This window comes from Phascolarctos cinereus, unplaced genomic scaffold, assembly GCF_003287225.1.
Source record: "Phascolarctos cinereus isolate Bilbo 61053 unplaced genomic scaffold, phaCin_HiC Scaffold_2;HRSCAF=192, whole genome shotgun sequence".
NCBI lineage: Eukaryota > Metazoa > Chordata > Mammalia > Diprotodontia > Phascolarctidae > Phascolarctos > Phascolarctos cinereus.
The window spans coordinates 145,391,456-145,408,499 of NW_027555625.1; the positions used below are offsets into that span (position 1 = coordinate 145,391,456).

The 17,044-nt window shown below is 38.7% G+C and overlaps 1 protein-coding gene across 4 annotated transcripts in view; it reads left to right on the plus strand.

Moving 5' to 3' along the window:
* Positions 1-17,044, plus strand: part of ZNF395 (zinc finger protein 395) — a 75,253-nt gene that overhangs the window by 14,679 nt on the left and 43,530 nt on the right. The gene's annotated exons all lie outside the window — the stretch shown is intronic.

The window sequence follows — 17,044 nt, forward strand, 5'->3', positions numbered from 1 at the left end:
TGTCTCTCTCTTTCCCCTCCCTCTCTATCTTCCTCTCTCCCTCCCCCTCTTCCCGCCCCCCAACTTAGAAACATCAAAGTACTGTATTCAGCAACCTCAGAAGTCAGAGCTTCACACTGGGTAAAATAATAATGGGGAGAGAGCTGTGGGAAAGGAATGAATTAAGAACTGGCAGCGTTTAGAGAGAGATGGATTTATTTCAAGTTGAAGTGTGTAACAAGTCAACAGGTGTACCTCTTGTGTCCCAGGATGAGTGTTAAGAATCCTTGCTGTATTTTAGTTTGCCTGTGTTTTGCTGGAGTGGGCCCAATGAAGAAATTGTACTGCCTACTATGCTTGCTGAAAAAGAAGGCAGAAAGGGGGCAAGAAATAATAGAAGCACGCACCCATTATTATCCATTGAGGGTCAGAAGGCTATGAGGTCTTCTTGGCAGGAGTAACTATGTCTAGGGAGAATTTTTCATAGTGTAGAAATTCATAGACGTAGATCTTCCTTCTTTTCTTTCTTTCTTTTTTTTTTTTTTTACTGAAAGTGAATTGCTTCTTGGTGTGCTGTTTTTAAATTTGTTATGTCCTCCATCCAATTTGATCTTATTACCTGTTTTTATGTTGACTGTCTCCATGGTACTTAGGCTCTTTGCATAGCACAACAGAGATTTCACACATCTGATAGGACAGCTCAAAGTTCTAATTCCTGAAGGACAATTTTAAAACATGTTATTAAAATTATTCTGCATTTCTGTAGGACTTTATAATTATGTACTGTTTTATAGATTTTTTTTAAAAAGTGCTTTGTCCTACACAATATTTCTATGAAGCAGGAAGTCGGTTTTACTATTCTTAACCTTGTTTGGGGCAGCTGAGGTCCTCTACACTCTCTAAAATCTTGGACCACTATTTATGTTTTTAATTCTTGATTCTTTGATGATGAATGCTATGGCATGGGCTGAACTATGTGACACAAATGTTTGAGACTTGGTGATAGTAAAATAACACATTATATAGGTATAGTGCTCATGTACACATTTCAGTTCAAGATTACAACTCTGTGATGTAGGCTGGTTGGGTATTAGTCCTATTTTAACCAATTAGGGGAAACAAGGCCTAGAGAGATTAAGTGGCTATTTCAAAGGTTAAAAAGGTAATGGCAGCTCAGGACTAGAATCCATGTTCTGTGTCTCCAGATCTATTACTTTTTGTTATTATATACCACACTGCCTTTATCAGGCCCTTTGAGCCTTCCAAGCTCATAGAATTAAATGTACAATTCAGTGTGGCCAAGAGCTGTTATAGAATTGTGTGTCTGGTGTAGTTTCCTTTTTTTTCTGGAGTGATCAAGTGCTGAGTTGGAAGAACTCAAAAAGCTCCTGGGATATTCCTGTAGGATTCCTGTGAGACCCCTTTAACATTCATTCATTCTCTCTCTCTCTCTCTCTCTCTCTCTCTCTCTCTCTTTCTCTCTGTCTCTCTCTTTCTCTCTCTCTCTCCCCTCCTCCTCCTCCCCCTCCCTCTTCCTCTCTCCCCCTCCCCTTCTTTCCCTTCCTCTCCTTTTTCTCTCTCTCTCTCTCTCTCTCTCTCTCTCTCTCTCTCTCTCTGTCTCTCTCTCTCTCTCTCTCTCTCTCTCTCTCCCTCCCTCCTCCTTGAACTAGCACATAAACTTCACAGTTTGCAAAGCTACAGGGCTGGGCTTGTGATGTTGAAACAAGATCCTGTGTTTCTTAGCACAGGGTCGACTAGAACCAGATGTGTTCTCCATTGTTGAACTCCTTGCCTCTTTGAAACATGCTGTCAGGTCATTGTACTTTACCCTCCCCCCCTTAAAATAGAAAGACCTAAGAAATCTCCCAAAAACAACATACTATACACCAGCTACCTCCCTTCAGGCAGGTTCTGCATTTTAATAACCCAGGCAAATAAATTAAGCTCTTTTGAGGAATTCTCTAAGTTGGGATGACCATGGAAGTGAAATGAAAAAGCATTTATGAAGCATCTGTTACACACAAGGTATTGTGATAGGCTGGAAATATAAAAACCAAAACAGTTCCTGCCCAAAAGAAGTTTCAGTTCTATTGGGGGTGTTGAATTTGTAGGAGGAGGGGATTTTGTGTGGCCACGGAGATAGGCACAGGTATATTTAGTGTGTGTTCAGTACATATTCTTGCCTTTTGTGTTCAGCCTTTGGGGGAGGTGGGTGGAAGTGGAGAGCTGTTACTGAAAGAGGTTTCTTCTATGTGCCTCACAATCAACTCCATTGTCATGGCATGCCACCTTTTTATAGGACTTTGGCCCTAGTCTTACAGGGTGTGTAAAGGAGAAAAGCTGGACGGTTAAGCAGCCACCTATAACTCTATCTAGAAATTATGATACCACTTTAGTTTAAGGCTAGTTAGGGCTCCTAGGAAGGATGGCAATGATTTACGCTTTTATTTTGTCAGCATGGGTTATTTTTATTAATAGTTTATTTATTAAAAGGTTATGGTCCATGCTTCTCTATATTTGCATTTCTAACCATCATTAAAATTCAAGAAATATTAGAGCCTGAGAGGGCCTTAGATATCATCTCTGTAATTTAGTGACCTCATTTTATAGCTGAGGAAACTGATACCATAAATGTCCATGGAACTTCTAGAAAACTGGGTCTATGAATATAGAACCTAGGAACTGTCAGACTGGGTCAGATCCATGGTCTCTCTAGCCTGGTATCCAGTTGCCTACTGAATCCTTTAGGAATATGATACTGATTTGGACAGAGTTACAGGGTAATGTGTTATATTTAATTTTTTTGTTTTCTCACCCGTTTTGGTGATTGTCACTTGTCTTTGGGATTTGATGGATGAGACTGTGCTATTCGTGGCTTTATGGTTATATCCTTCTCAGTATCCTGTATTTTGAGGCTGAAAAGTTCTAGACTTTTAAGTCTGCCATATATGGCAGCCCCTACCCTCACCCCTTTCCCCCTTCCTGCTATCATTTCAGTTGATCTTCTTAGCTCCATAATGTCTTTATGGAGGAACTAAAACCACAAACAGAGCCTTAATTTTTTTTTATTTGTGGGTTGTACACAGGAGCTTTATATATTTATAAGGCCTTTTTTTTTATCATCTCATGTCTCTCATATGTCTTCTCCCACCATCTCCTCCTTTAGCTGTCTCATGTGAAGAGGTAGCCCTCTCCTTGTCAAGGCAAACATATCTACATGCACAGATGACCCCATTACATCTTGTCTTCTCCAACAAATTACCCCGTGTATCATTCCCGCTCTCAATAATCTTCAGTTTTTCCCTTTTTATTGGCTGCTACTCTGCTTCCTGTAAACATGTCCATGTCTTCCCCTGGGCCTCCCAGTCATAAAAAACTCCTTAATCCTACATTCTCTTCCCTTCCATGGCTAAGCTCTTTGAGAAAGCCATTTAAAAATCAGTTTCTCCCCTCTCCCTCCTCTAGTCCTCTTCTAAACTCTGTGCTTTGGACCTCATTCAGTTAAAACTACTCTCCTCAAGGACAGTTAGATGATGCAGTGGATAGAGTATTGGCCCTGCAGTCAAGAAGACCTGGGGTTCAGATCCTGCCTCAAACACTTAGTAGCTGTGAGAGATCCTGGGCAAGTTACTTAACCCTGTTTGCCTCAGTTCCCCATCTGTAAAATGAGCTGGAGAAGGAAATGGCAAACCATTCCAGTATTTTTGCCAAGAAAACCTCAAGTAGATTCATGGGGAGTCAGAGGTGAGTGAAACAACTTAGCAATAACAATGACAAACTCTCTCCAAAGGTACCAACGATCACTTAATTTCCAAGTCTAATGCCTTTTCCCAATACTCATTCTTTTTGGCTTCTCTGAAGCTTTCCACACTGTTGATCGCCTTCTTCTCCTGCATCCTCTCTCTATCAGTTATCATGACACTATCTTCTCTGGTTTTCTCTGTACCTCTCTGATGGCTCCTCAGTCTCCTTTGCCAGATCTTCATCCTAGTTACTCCCATTAAATGTAGGTATCCCTCTAGGCTCTGTCTTGGGTCCTCTTCTCTTTTCCCTTTATGCCATTTCACTTGGTGATCTCATCAGCTCCCATGAGTTCAGTTTTCATCTGTATGTAGATGATTCTCAGATCTGTTTATCACTATGTCTAAAATGGAACCATTGTCCTTCCCTCCATACCTCCTCTTCTGAATTTCCCTATTAGTATAGAAAATACCATCATTCTTTCAGTCACCCAAACTTATAACCTTGGTGTCTTCTTAAACTCTTCACTTGCACTCATACCACATATCCAGTCTGTTGCTGTCTTGTTGTTTCTACCTTTATAACATCTCTCATAACACCTTCTCTCCCCTGAAACCATCACCATCCTGATGCAGGCTCTCATCACCAGTCTCTCCCCTCTTCAGTCCGTCCTCTATTCAGCTGCCTATATGGTCCTTCTTTATCTTTTTTAAAAATATTTTTCTTTTCCCCCTGATTACATGTAAATACAATTTTTAACCATTCATTTAAAAAATTTTTGAGTTCCAAATTCTCTCCCTCCCTCTCTCCTCCCTGAGGTGATAAGCAGTTTGATATAGGTTATACTTGTGCAGTCATGCAAAACATATTTCCTTGTTAGTCATGTTATGAAAGAAAACAGACAGAAAAACCCCACAAAAAACAAAGAAAATGAAAAATAGTATGCTTTGATTTGCATTCAGATTCCATCAGTTCTTTCTCTGGAGTTCTTTCTCTGGTTCTACCAGGAGAACTTTGCATGAGTTCATGTAAGTCTTTCTGAAATCATCCTGCTCGTCATTTCTTACAGCACATTAGTATTTCATTACAATCATATGCCAAAGCTTGTTTGACCATTCCCCAGTTAATGGGCATTACCTCAGTTTCCAATTCTTGGCCACCACAAAAAGAACTGCTATAAATTTTTGTGCATGTAGGTCTTTTTCTCTTTTTTAGGATCTCTTTGGGAATACTGACCCTAGTAGTGGTTTTGCTGGATTGATTGCTGTTTGGGCATAGTTCCAAATTGTTCTCCAGAATAGTTGGATCAGTTTACAACTCCACTAATAGTGCATTAGTTTCCCAATTTTCCTACTTCTCCAATATTTATTGTTTTCCTTTTCTGTCATATTAGCCAATTTGATAGGTGTGAGGTGGTACCTCGGAGTTGTTTTAATTCGCATTCTTCTAATCAATAGTGACTTAGAGCATTTTTTCACATAACTATAGATAGCTTTGATTTCGTCATCTGAAAACTGCCTGTTCATATCCTTTGACTATTTATCAATTGGAGAATGACTTGTATTATTATAAATTTGGTTCAGTTCTACATATATTTGAGAAATGAGGCCTTTATCAGAGCCACTTGGTATATAAAAAAATTTCCCCCAGCTTTCTTCTTTCCTTCCAATCTTGATTGTCTTTGTTTTTGCTTTTTTTTTGCAAAAACTTTTAAATTTAATATGATCAAAATTAGCCATTTTGTATCTTGTAATGCTCTCTATTTCTTGTTTGGTTTTGAATTCTTCCCTTATTCATAGATCTGACATGTAAGCAATTCCATGCTCCTCTAATTTGCTTATGGTATCACCCTTTATAGGGGCAGCTGGGTGTCGCAGTGGATAGAGTGCTGGGACTGGAGTTAGGAAGATTCATCTCCCCAAGTTTAAATTTGACTTCATACACTTTGACGTTCGGCAGGTCAGTTAACTCTGTTTGCGTTAGTTTCTTAATCTTTTAAATGAGCTGGAGAAGGAAATGGCAAACCACTCATGTCTTTGCCAAGAAAACCCCAAATGCGGTCTCGAAAGATTGGACACCACTGAAAATGACTGAACTAGCAAAAATCACCCTTCATGTCTAAATCACATACCTATGTTGACCTTATCTTGGTATATGGTATAAAGTGTTGGTCTGTACATATTTTCTGCCATGCTGTTTTCCAGTTTTCCCAGCAGTTTTTAATCAAATAGTGAGTTTTTGTCTCAGTGACATCTTTCTAAAGCACAGGTTTGATCTGTCAAATCTGCCAGTTTTCCTGTTCTGTTAATTCCTGTGGCTCATTATTTCCAGGACTGAATATAAAATTCTCTGTTTGGCTTTAAAAACCAGACAGAGCCTGGCTCCTTACTACCTTTGCAGTCTTATATGTTTTTTTCTGCTGTCTATGAACCCTGTGATCTAGCAACATTGCCTTCCATGTTGTTCCTTGAACGTGACACTCTATCTCCCTACCCTAGACTTTTTCACTGGCTGTTCCCCATTCCTAGAATGCTCTCTGCATCCTGCCTTTTCTGGTTTCCTTCAAGTCCCAGCTGCTAAATTTCTGCCTCGTGAGAAGCCTTCCCCTATTCCCCTTAAAGTCATTGCCTTCTCTCTGTTGATTATTTAGAATTTTTCCTGTGAATATCTTGTTGCACGTTGTCTCCACCATTAAATTGTTAGCTCTGTGAGAGCAGGGATTGTCTTTTGCCATTCCTTGTATCCCCTGTGCTTAGCACAGTGATTGGTACATAATAAGCACTCAGTAAATGCTTGTTGACAGACTATTAGATAATCACCAGGTTGGCTACTGGAATTTTCCAGCCATAACAGTTCTTAAAAGACTGCTTCCAAACTCTTAGAGGGGTTTCAGCAGACGTTTGAAGTGAGTACTTTTCTTGATGATGCTCGGTATTTTGCTGGCATTTTGTAGGCCCAGTGTAACAGCGGGTAGGTGTTCTCAGGAAACAATTGACCATGATTCTTGAGTCCCAGCCTCCTGTGGCTTAGTAGTCTTTCATTTTGTATCTATAAATAATTTGGTCTTTTAAGTCCTCATATATGCTTCTGTTATTACTTATCTTCTTGGTTCATTGTGGAATCCAGAAAAGCTGAACTCTGATTCTGCCACTGATAAGCACTAGCTTTGATACTGTGAGCAAGTCAGCCTTTCTGAGCCTCAGTTTCCTGGTTTGTTAAATAGTATGCAGTACCTCACTCACAACATTGTTTGAGGCTCAGATGAAAGTAAAATGCCAATTAAATGTCATATTTGTTGTCCTTGTCATAGAGACTGTCCCCATTGGCTTGGTGCTACCTGGAGAAGTCTGCTATCTCCCCACAAACTTAAAGATTTCATTGTGTTTTCTTTCCTTTATATCATTTATGGAGATGTTAAATAAGACTGACCTTAGTACCAATCTGTAGTTCAGACAAGTGCCCAGCTATTTCCTGGTGTTTGTTTTCTATCTTAAGTCAATCTCCTCCCATCAGAGAAAAGCCTTTCCCAGCATGTCTCTGAATGACTTAATTTTTTAAATAGACTTTGGTATAGAAATTTGTCAATAGCTTTGAATGTCTAAGGATTTATATCCACTGATACCCATTTGATTTACATGTGTATTTATCTCCTCAGAGAGCTCTAATGAATTAATCGGGCATGATATCATTATAGAAACCAGGTTGCCTTTCCCCCCAGTAGGTTCTAATCTTTATTTTTGTTCAATGATTCTATCCTTTAGAATAGATTCTGTCAGTTTTCTTGGTATGGAGGTAAAACTCAGTGGTTTGTAATTGAGTTGTCATTCCTCCCCCACCCCTTCCCTCTTATGAATAAGGATCACATTTGCAATCTTGGGTCCTTTGGAATGGTAGCAGATTGTGATAAGTGATCATAAAGTTTCCCAGTTATATCCTTGAGAACTCTCAAGTGGAGGTTTTCTGGTCCCTGGTGGCATATCTACATTCATTTGATCAGTTTAAGATTTGAACATCCTGAATATGGATCATAACTATTGTGGGGCAGAGCTGTAGAGCTCGAAGGGACCTCAAAGGTCATCTGGTCCAGCTCCCTTATTTGACAGAACAAATAGGCCTCAGAAGGGAAAGTGATATGCCTGTGATTACACAGGTAGTAAAAGCAGAACTAGGATGTGAACCCAAGCCCTCTGACTTTAAATCTAGTAATCTTTCCACTATACCATGATAAAGGAAGATTCTAAGAGTACAGTCCTGGGACTTGGAGAAGGGACTATGATAGTTGGGTAGCTTTGAAGAATATAACAGAAATGGTGCTCCGTCTGCTATTATTAAACTTTGAGGCATAGCCCCAGTTACCTCATACTAATTCTAGCTCTTGAGTTCTAACTGAACAAAGATTATTTCCTTTAATTTTCTTCTTTACCACCCTGCCTTCTGACTGACATATAGTGAGCAGCAAATAGTTAATGGAGAGGGAAAAGGGGGAAAAAAGAGAGAATGGGCTCACAGAAATGGCAAAATAAGTAAATCTGTTATAACATAGTACAATAGTTTATTCCAAGAGATTTGCAGAAATTTGCTAGATTAACTTTTTCTTATTAAGGGTAAGTGACTTATTCTTTTCTTCTCAAGCCTACTAATGATGGGAGTTTTTCCTCAGAGGGAAAATTACCTCTGTCATTTCCCTAGCACAAAATCCTAATCTGTGATCTAATTGAATATAACTCTTTGTTGTAATACTAATGTCTTCCTCCTTAAGAGGATACTTTGGGAAGAGGGATCTTATTAATATTCTCAGTAGAGACCAAGGTACAAGGTTCATTCAACCTCTCTGTCTCCTTTTTCATCAGTAATGCATGTATTCTTTCTCCGCTTTTATCAAGGAGTCCCACTGAGTCCCTTGCAGAGTGATCTCCAGGGTCTTTTTTGACCCCTTAGTTTCTAGTTTACATATGAGTTTCCCTGTTTTCTCCACTTCTACCTTGCAGACACTTTCCTGCCATACTTGTGAATTTGTCAGTTCTCTCTACTTGCACTTTGCAGTAACCTCTTTGACTCTTCTAGTTGTCCATTCCGGGCATTGCTTGGAGTTCCTAATTTTTTTTTAATCCTTAAGCTATACTTTTCCTTGCATGTTAAGTAGTATCTGAGTTTTTTATGGATTGTAGTTCTCCACAAACCCTGTTTTGTACCTCATTGTGCTATAGGATGACCCTGTGTTCTTGAAGCCTGAGCTCTGGCGGGTTCTGCCATGTTGGAAAGGCTTCAGGTATAATCCTGCCAACAGATTGTGTCTCTTATCCAAGTACCAGCCTAGTTAAGTAGGATGAGGCTCATCACTAATAGGCTGGCTACTTGGTGACAAATTCTTTAGCCATGGCAACCATTGAAACAAAGAAAAATACAAAATGGCCCCCAGTCCTTTATGACCCACTTTTGCTTCTGTGGTGATAATGGCTGAATGGTGGGGAAGAGGGTAGGTAAAAGGTGGTAAGAATCAGGTTTTTGGACAGTTTACAAACAGCAACGGAGTTGTTTGTTAATGTAAATTTGAATAATGAGTGGACATGCTGCTACTGAAGGAACTGAATCATACCTGTCTTGATGTTCTTACTATAAGTGGAACCAGAAGACAAAATGAAGTAACAACTAAATGAAAAGGTGACTGATAGGTTCTTGTTAGAGAAGCTAAGAAAGGAATTGTCACACTTAGTTTAATTGAGTGTCCAGGGGCAACAAGAAACATTTTCAAGTGATTCTTGATCATCTCTTATTGAAATACTCAAATGTTTGCAAAAAGACCATGAAACTACAAAAATAACCTCAATTTATGTACCAGCATCTGTTACAAAGCATGAGGAGGTAACAGAATTCTCTGAAGAGCTTGCTTGCTAAGACCCTCTAAATTAAATAGTCTTTGTTGACTTTAATGCGTAAGTGTTGGATACAAAGGAAGTTGGCAAAACTCATAATCGAAAATAGACTTTTGGAGTAAGAAGTGAGACAGGACAAGACTTAATAGACTATACAGAAGTTTTCTGCCTATAGGTCAAAAATAGCTCCTTCAAGAAGAGAGTTAGGAGAGGAGCCTCTGGATATGGCAAGCACCAAAAAATATCCCCCCCAAATGAAATTGATTACCTTTTGAAAGATGAGAGGTGACTTGTTACTGATATGATAGTCATTTATAAAATGGTCTGTGTTAAGTCAGACCAGTGACTTGTTGGAGCAAAAATCAAAATCAGTGCCAGATTAGAATTGAGAATAAAAATGAGAAGCCATTATTCTCAAATGAGGAACTCCAAACTGATTGAAACAATACATTGATAACAAAAAGGTTGGAAAAGTTGACATAATAGATATTGACACAGATTTATAAGCATTTCCTAAAAAACTAATATAATTGCTATAATGAGGAGGCTAACAGGATTTTAAAAATAATCTCAACTAGCAAGGATTTCTTCTTTTGAGGTGGAAAGATATGGCAGACAAGGGCAATAACAAAAAATGGGAAGCTACTTGCACAGGACAGAGTATATACAGAACAGGTCAGTGCTGAAGGTGACACAGTTTTAAAGGCATTGAGGGATTGATTTTCAAGATGCCTTATTTTAATCCAAAAAAGGGAGCTAAGAAAGTATAAAAACTGAGAAAGTATAAATTAATACTTATTTTTCAATCTCAGAAATACTTGAAAATTATCTACATGTATATCAAAGGTATTTTTGCTGAAAGTTTAAGAAGGAAATAAACAGAATTTTATAGATTGTGTTCTATAGTTGACCATATTTACAGAAAAAAGATTAACAGAAAGATCCTGACCTTTTATCGTTTGTGGGATTTGGAAGAGCATAGCACTACTTGAGGGTCTTTACTCTGTCAATGTATTTTGTACGTGTTAAAATCAGACAGTGTTCCTTGTAATGTGTAAGACAGGGATAACTGTCTATAAACCCTTTAATATCAAGTGAGGCATAAAAGAGACCAATACTTGTCAAAGGTGTTAGCAATCATCATGGAGGATCTCATTATAGAATCCAAATGAAGAAACGATTCCTTGTAGATAGTAGGGTCTCTAGATGCTCTTTTTTTGTTGAGGTTTGCATCAAGTCCCAAAGCATTACATAGCTTATGAAATGAGATCCATAATTGCTCAAGAGAGAAACTGGCCTAGTGATCCACATAGGAAAAACCATATGGGAATAAAATGCTCATTGCTTGGACTGTGGTATTCAGATAGATGGACAACCTATACAAGTTAGTGCAACTTTTTGTATATTTTGGTTAGACATTGCAGGTGAACATTGAACTTGGCCCAGAATTGAAGCAGAGTATGGAGAGCAAACTGAATACCCTTTTAGGGAAAATGTATGGCACTTGTAATGACTCCAAGCTTTTCTCTGCCACAGTGGCTCATCTTTTTTATATCAGTAGTCATATAGTGATGCAGTATGGTTCCAAGATGCGACATTCCACAGCCTCTAAAGAATTATGTGGAAGACAGAGAAGATATGTGGTATTACCAACAAAAGCAGCCAGGTGGTGTGACCCTGGGCAAATCACTTAACCCTGTTTACCTCAGTTTCCTCATCTGTAAAATGAGCTGGAAAAGAAAATGGCAAAATACTCCAGTATCTTTGCCAAGAAAACCCCAAATGTGGTTAGAAAGTGTTGGACACAACTGAAAATGACTGAACAACAACAATACCCAAATTACCAACAAAATATTACCAGAAATAGCATGTCAGCGGACAGATTACTAGAAAAGGAAGTCAACCAATAATGGTGTGAGCTCATGTGCACCTTTGGTATCCATACACCATCAGGAGTTCTGGAGGAAAAAGTCCCCAGAACATTGGGTGCACCCCCATGAGTATTTATGGGAGTCAGACAAGAATTACATAAGCTGAAGAAGTTTGGGTCTGTTGTGATGTGCCCCATTGGAAGGAACGCTCAGATGGAAGCGATCATAACCCATTGAAGCATTGAAGTTCTGACTTTTATTTAATTTGCTTTCATTCCTTCCCTCCCAATATAGTTTGTCATAATTCCCTTTTCTGAAACAGAAACTGTGTGATGGAATTATTAGATGTTCCCTCTCCTGCCATAAAAGATGAATTTAATTTGTGTTGCAATCACTGTTATTTAGTAGCTCACACCTGGCCACATTTTGGACAGGTCTCATCTTCACTAATCAGGACCATATCTTGTATGTTCTCCTTTAGCGGCAGCCTCTTAAACTGCCAATTCTAGAAAGCAGTCATTTCCACTTCTTCCTAATGCAGCATCTGGCAGTTCTATGTTTAAAGTCTCCCCTGTTCACTTTCCTACCTAATTTTGAAGTTTTTTAAAATGTCATTAAGTGTTTTTATATAGTTGCACTATCCTAGTGATACAGTCTTTAATATATCCCTTTTGTTAAATTTTTATTATGTGAATTTAGAAGGTTGCCCCAGAGATTCCATAGTGCTTTCATTTTTTTCCCCTGGGTACTATTTTTACCCTGTTACAGTTTATGGTAGCCCTCAGTGCTGCACCTCCTCCTATCCACCTGTCCCTATCCATCTGTGAACTCTGTATCCTGCAGTCACCAAATCCCATTGACTACCTTCCTGCCACTGCATCTCTAAGATGCCAACTATGTCAGGACACTTGTTTGTTGCCAAGCATGCCAGTTCAGCCATCTCATTTTGCCTTCTAGCATGGACACAGAAGCATTTATATAACCTAACTTGGCTATTTTGCCTTTTTCCAATGCCCATTTAACGTCCACTTTGATGGATTGACTTCTCCCTTTCGTTTATTTTAATACTGCCTAGGGCTTTTCTCTCAGCTGCTCTAGTTGAGTTTGCATGAATCTGAGTTGTGTTTTTCTGGGTTCCTATTTCTCCGGTTTTTAGTTTGAATGTTATCCTGCAGGTCACTCTTTTAGAGCTAGCACTGTGATGTGATTTTGAATCAGGACATCCTCTTGAGATCATCCTTCCTGTAAAGCCGTTGTCTTCCTCATCTGGGACTCCTAGTTCCTAAGAAAACTCAAATACCCTTCCCTTCATGATCTTTTCATCCATTCCTTAAGATTCTGCCTTTCTTGAGTCCAAGTATGGGGAAAGGGAGTCCTTAGAAGAACATTCCCTAGACCAGGGGTTCTTAAATTTTTTGCGTTGTGGACCCTTTTGTCAGTCTGGTAAAACCTGTGGACTCCTTTTCAGAATAATGTTTTTAAATGAATAAAATATAATATGATACATAGGATTGCAGAAGAAACCAATTATATTGAAATAGTTATAACAATGTTAAAAATAACAAGTTAATGGACCCACAAGTTAAGAACCCTTGCCCTGGAGGTTCTAGACTAATTGTCTTCCTATAGCTTAAATTCTCTTCAATATTTTGCTGAAATGTTACTATATATCACTATATATATATATATATTGTGATCTGTCTCTGTCTCTCTCCCGTCTACACCATGGCCATTAGTACCTTCTGTTGTGATGTAGCATAGTATTGTTGATAGCACACTGGACTTGGAGTCTAGAAAGATCTGGTTTCAGATCTCATCTCAGACACTATGTATTTGACTCTGGACAAGTTATTTAACCTTTCTCTGTCTGTTTCCTAATTTGTAAAACAAGGGGATATTTTTAGAATCTATGACCTCTAGGGTCCCTTTCAGCTTTAAATCAGTGATCTTATGTTTAAAAACTATGGACGTTTTCATTCAGGGCCTCATCTATATTGCTTGCACTTTGATAGGGTCACCACAAGCCTAGGTGCTTGTCCTCAACTTGTCAGGTTCAAAAATTTCTTTCTCTTAACCCACTCAGGGAGTTATCAAGCCCTGGGAGGTTGGTTAGACTATAACTATCTCATAGGAGATAGATTTAGACAGTAGAAAGTCAGCTTATTAATTTAAATGGAAATATGACTGCCAAGGGGACTGGAATGTTCTTATCAAATAGTTAACCTAGTCCCTTCACTGTGGGAGAGTCCCACTGGGAAACCCAGTTAGTATTCAGAGTTGCTTGTTAAGCACAGTCAGAATACTAGGCATTAGCTGATCTTAGGGGATGGTATCATTTAAGCCATGACGGCCTGGGGAACCTTTCTCCACCATAGGGAATATATTTGCCAAGTAGACAAAACAACTTGTATAGGCCAGTAAGTGCCCTTTGGGTAGGACTAGAGAAACAGAAATTGGTAATGTCAGCCTTTTAGACTTCAGTCTTTCACAAATTATCAGAATTATTTATCCTCCTTACCACTTTGTTTTATTTATATCTTCTTTAACCCCCTCCCCCATATTCATATCTTTTTAATCTTATAATAGGATTTCTGTATGTGTATCTTATTTTACATTTATTTACATATTAGATTGGCAGTTCTGATTAGATTCAAAAGGCTGGCCACTGTACAAACCATCTCTCTCTCTGTCTGTTAGGATCATTTCGTTGGGGGAAGACTTCTGTAGATGCCTAATTTCCACCCATTGTGTGTGTGTTGACTTTTGTTAGCTTCTCCATCATAGGGGGATATTTCCTCATCTTGATTCCAGATGGTGGGGGAAGTACTTTTTTTGAGGGCCCTCCCTACCGTAGGCCTTTCTCTACACACATCTCATCAAGTTTGATAACCTTTTCTCTTGTCAGTCAGGTTACCTGTTTCTTTCATGTGTACTAAAATGCTGAAAGTGGTACCATTAGGGAATAAGCAATTCAAGATAAATACATTCTCCAGATAATACTGCATTGGCATAGAGAGAGAGAGTGTGTGAGAGAGAATGTGAGAGAGAGTGAGTTTCTCTTTGGGAGCTCCTCACACCAGTCAAATCACAGGTCTCATCAAAAACTGAAGTTTAAACCCCTCTTGGCTTCAAAACTAGATTCCCCCCACCCCCTACATTTTAACTGTCTCACCCATTTTAACCTTTTAGAAAGATGGAATTTTTCTAAAAATAGATTGTACTTTTCTTTGCCTTCTTAAACAGTATACTGAACATAATGTAAACTTTTCATGGTATTTTCCATTATTGCAATAGTCAGCAGGGTGTAATGGGCTTTGAATCAATTAGAGTTGGGTTCAAATCTTGTCGAATCTTTGACTCTTAGTAAGTAGCTCTGTGACTCTGGGAAAGATATTTAATTTCTTTGTATCTCAGTCAGCTTCCTAGGACTTAATAAATCATAGAAAGTTGAGATCTGCTTTGAAGGGTATTTGTTGGAGAAAATTTCCATACAGGGGCTTAGTAGGTATGAATGTTCATTATAGTGATATCCTTAGGAACGTTGAGCTGGAAAAACAATTTCCCCTTATATTAAATGACCTCATACTGACAGTTTTTTGGAGGTCTTTTAAATCAACAAGCCACTGGGCTTTATTGATCAGCAGGGTGAAACCTTTACTTTAGGAAGATCAATTTGATAGCTGAGTAGAGGGGTAGATTATCGAGGGCAGAGACTTGAGGTGGGGAGATCACCCAGCAGGCTGCTGTAGTATTGCAGGTGTGAGATGATGAGGACTTGTAACTGTGGTGGTGGCAGGGTCAGAGGAGAGAAGGGGGTATAGATGAGAAATATTAACAGAGGTAGAATTGGCAGGACTTGGCAAATAATTTGATAGGTCTAGTGAGAAGTTGAGGATGACACCAAAGTTGTGAGCCAGGGTGACTGAGAAAAAGATGATGGTGCCCTGGGCAGTAATAAGGAAATTAGTAAGAAGGAAAGATTTTTTTGGGGAAAGAACTTATATCAGTTTTGCTGCTACATCTTAATGCTGTTAGCTTACCTGTCTCTATTAACACCTTTCCTGCCTCCAATTTTGCTTTTTAAAATGGAAACTCGACAGTTTATTAGAATTGTGTGTAAAGTAAGAATAAATAGGATCCAAGTGAGGGGCCATTCTGTGATTAAAGCTAGTACATGGACTTTGACATCTAGTTTGACTTCTCAGAGACTTTTTTGTTTGCTTTCTTTATTCTGATACACTGAATTTTATTTAAAATGAATGCATTGCTTTGAAATTATCTTCATGAACTCGAGCTGAAATGGAATTGGTGCCCAGCATCTCTGTAGTGATTCAGCAGGTGAAAGAATGCATTTTGAGAGTTGGGACTCCTAAGTATTTTATGCATTCTGTAGTTATTTTAAGTAGAATTTCTCTATCTTTTCCTGCTTTGTTTTATTGGTTTTATGAAGAAATGCTGATGATTTGTGTGGGCTTATTATACCCTGCAAGTTTGCTGAAGTTGCATTTAATTCAGTTAATTTCAATTAATTTCTAGTTGCCTTTTTAGGATTCTTTAAGTACACTATCATATCTGCAGAAAGTGATAATTTTGTTTCTTCCAGAGGCAGATAGGTGGCTCAGTGGATAAAGCACTGGAATGAAGTTCTGCTCTGTCTTGAGACACTTAATAGCTGTATGACCCTGGGCAAGTTTTTTAACCTATGTATGCCTCAGTTTCTCCATCTGTAAAATGGGGGTAATAAGAGCATCTACCTCACAAGGTCATTGTAAAGGTCAAATGAGATAATGTTTGTAAAGTACTTCACATAGGGGGATGTATTAAGTGCTTAATAAATGATTGTTCCCCTTCCCCTTCCTTTCTTTACCTATGCTTATTCAACCTCAATTCTTTTTCTTGCCTTTTTGTTATACTTAGAATTTCTCATACTATGTTGAATAGAAGTGGTGACAGTGAGCGTCCTTGTTTAACCCTTGATTTAATTGGAGAGGATTCTCATTTATCTCTATTACAAGTGGCTCTCAGTGTTTTATTTATTCTGAGGAAAAGACCATCTATTCCTATGTTTTTTAGTATTTTAAACAGAAATTTCTTTATCACCTTCATTTCCTAATATTTTTTCCTCCCATCCCCAGTGAACCATCTCTTGCCAGAAAAAAAAGAAAAAAAAACACAGTTTAGAAAAACCACCAGACACGAGCTATTACACAAGTCTTGACAGGCAGGCACCCAGCTCTGTCGAGAAGGTCGTGTATAGCTATGTTCTGGCTGCACGGCTACCTCGCCTCCTCCTTTGGTTGGTGGTGTGTTGGAGTTTGCTCATACTCATTGTCTTTTAGGGAGACCCTAAGGGGAAAAAAAAATTCACTGTGAACATTAGCCATAGTGCCTGATTTCTTTCGTTGTATTAGAACTGTGTTGAAACAGACAAATTTTGTTGCCCCTTTTAGCTTTGAAGCTCCCTGAGCTGGGGCTGGTCTTTTTTTGCTTTTCTTTGTATCTTAGCACAGTGCCTGGCAATCAGTAGGTACTTAATGAATGCTTCTCGATTTGACTGAGTTAGAGATGGACCAGTTGATG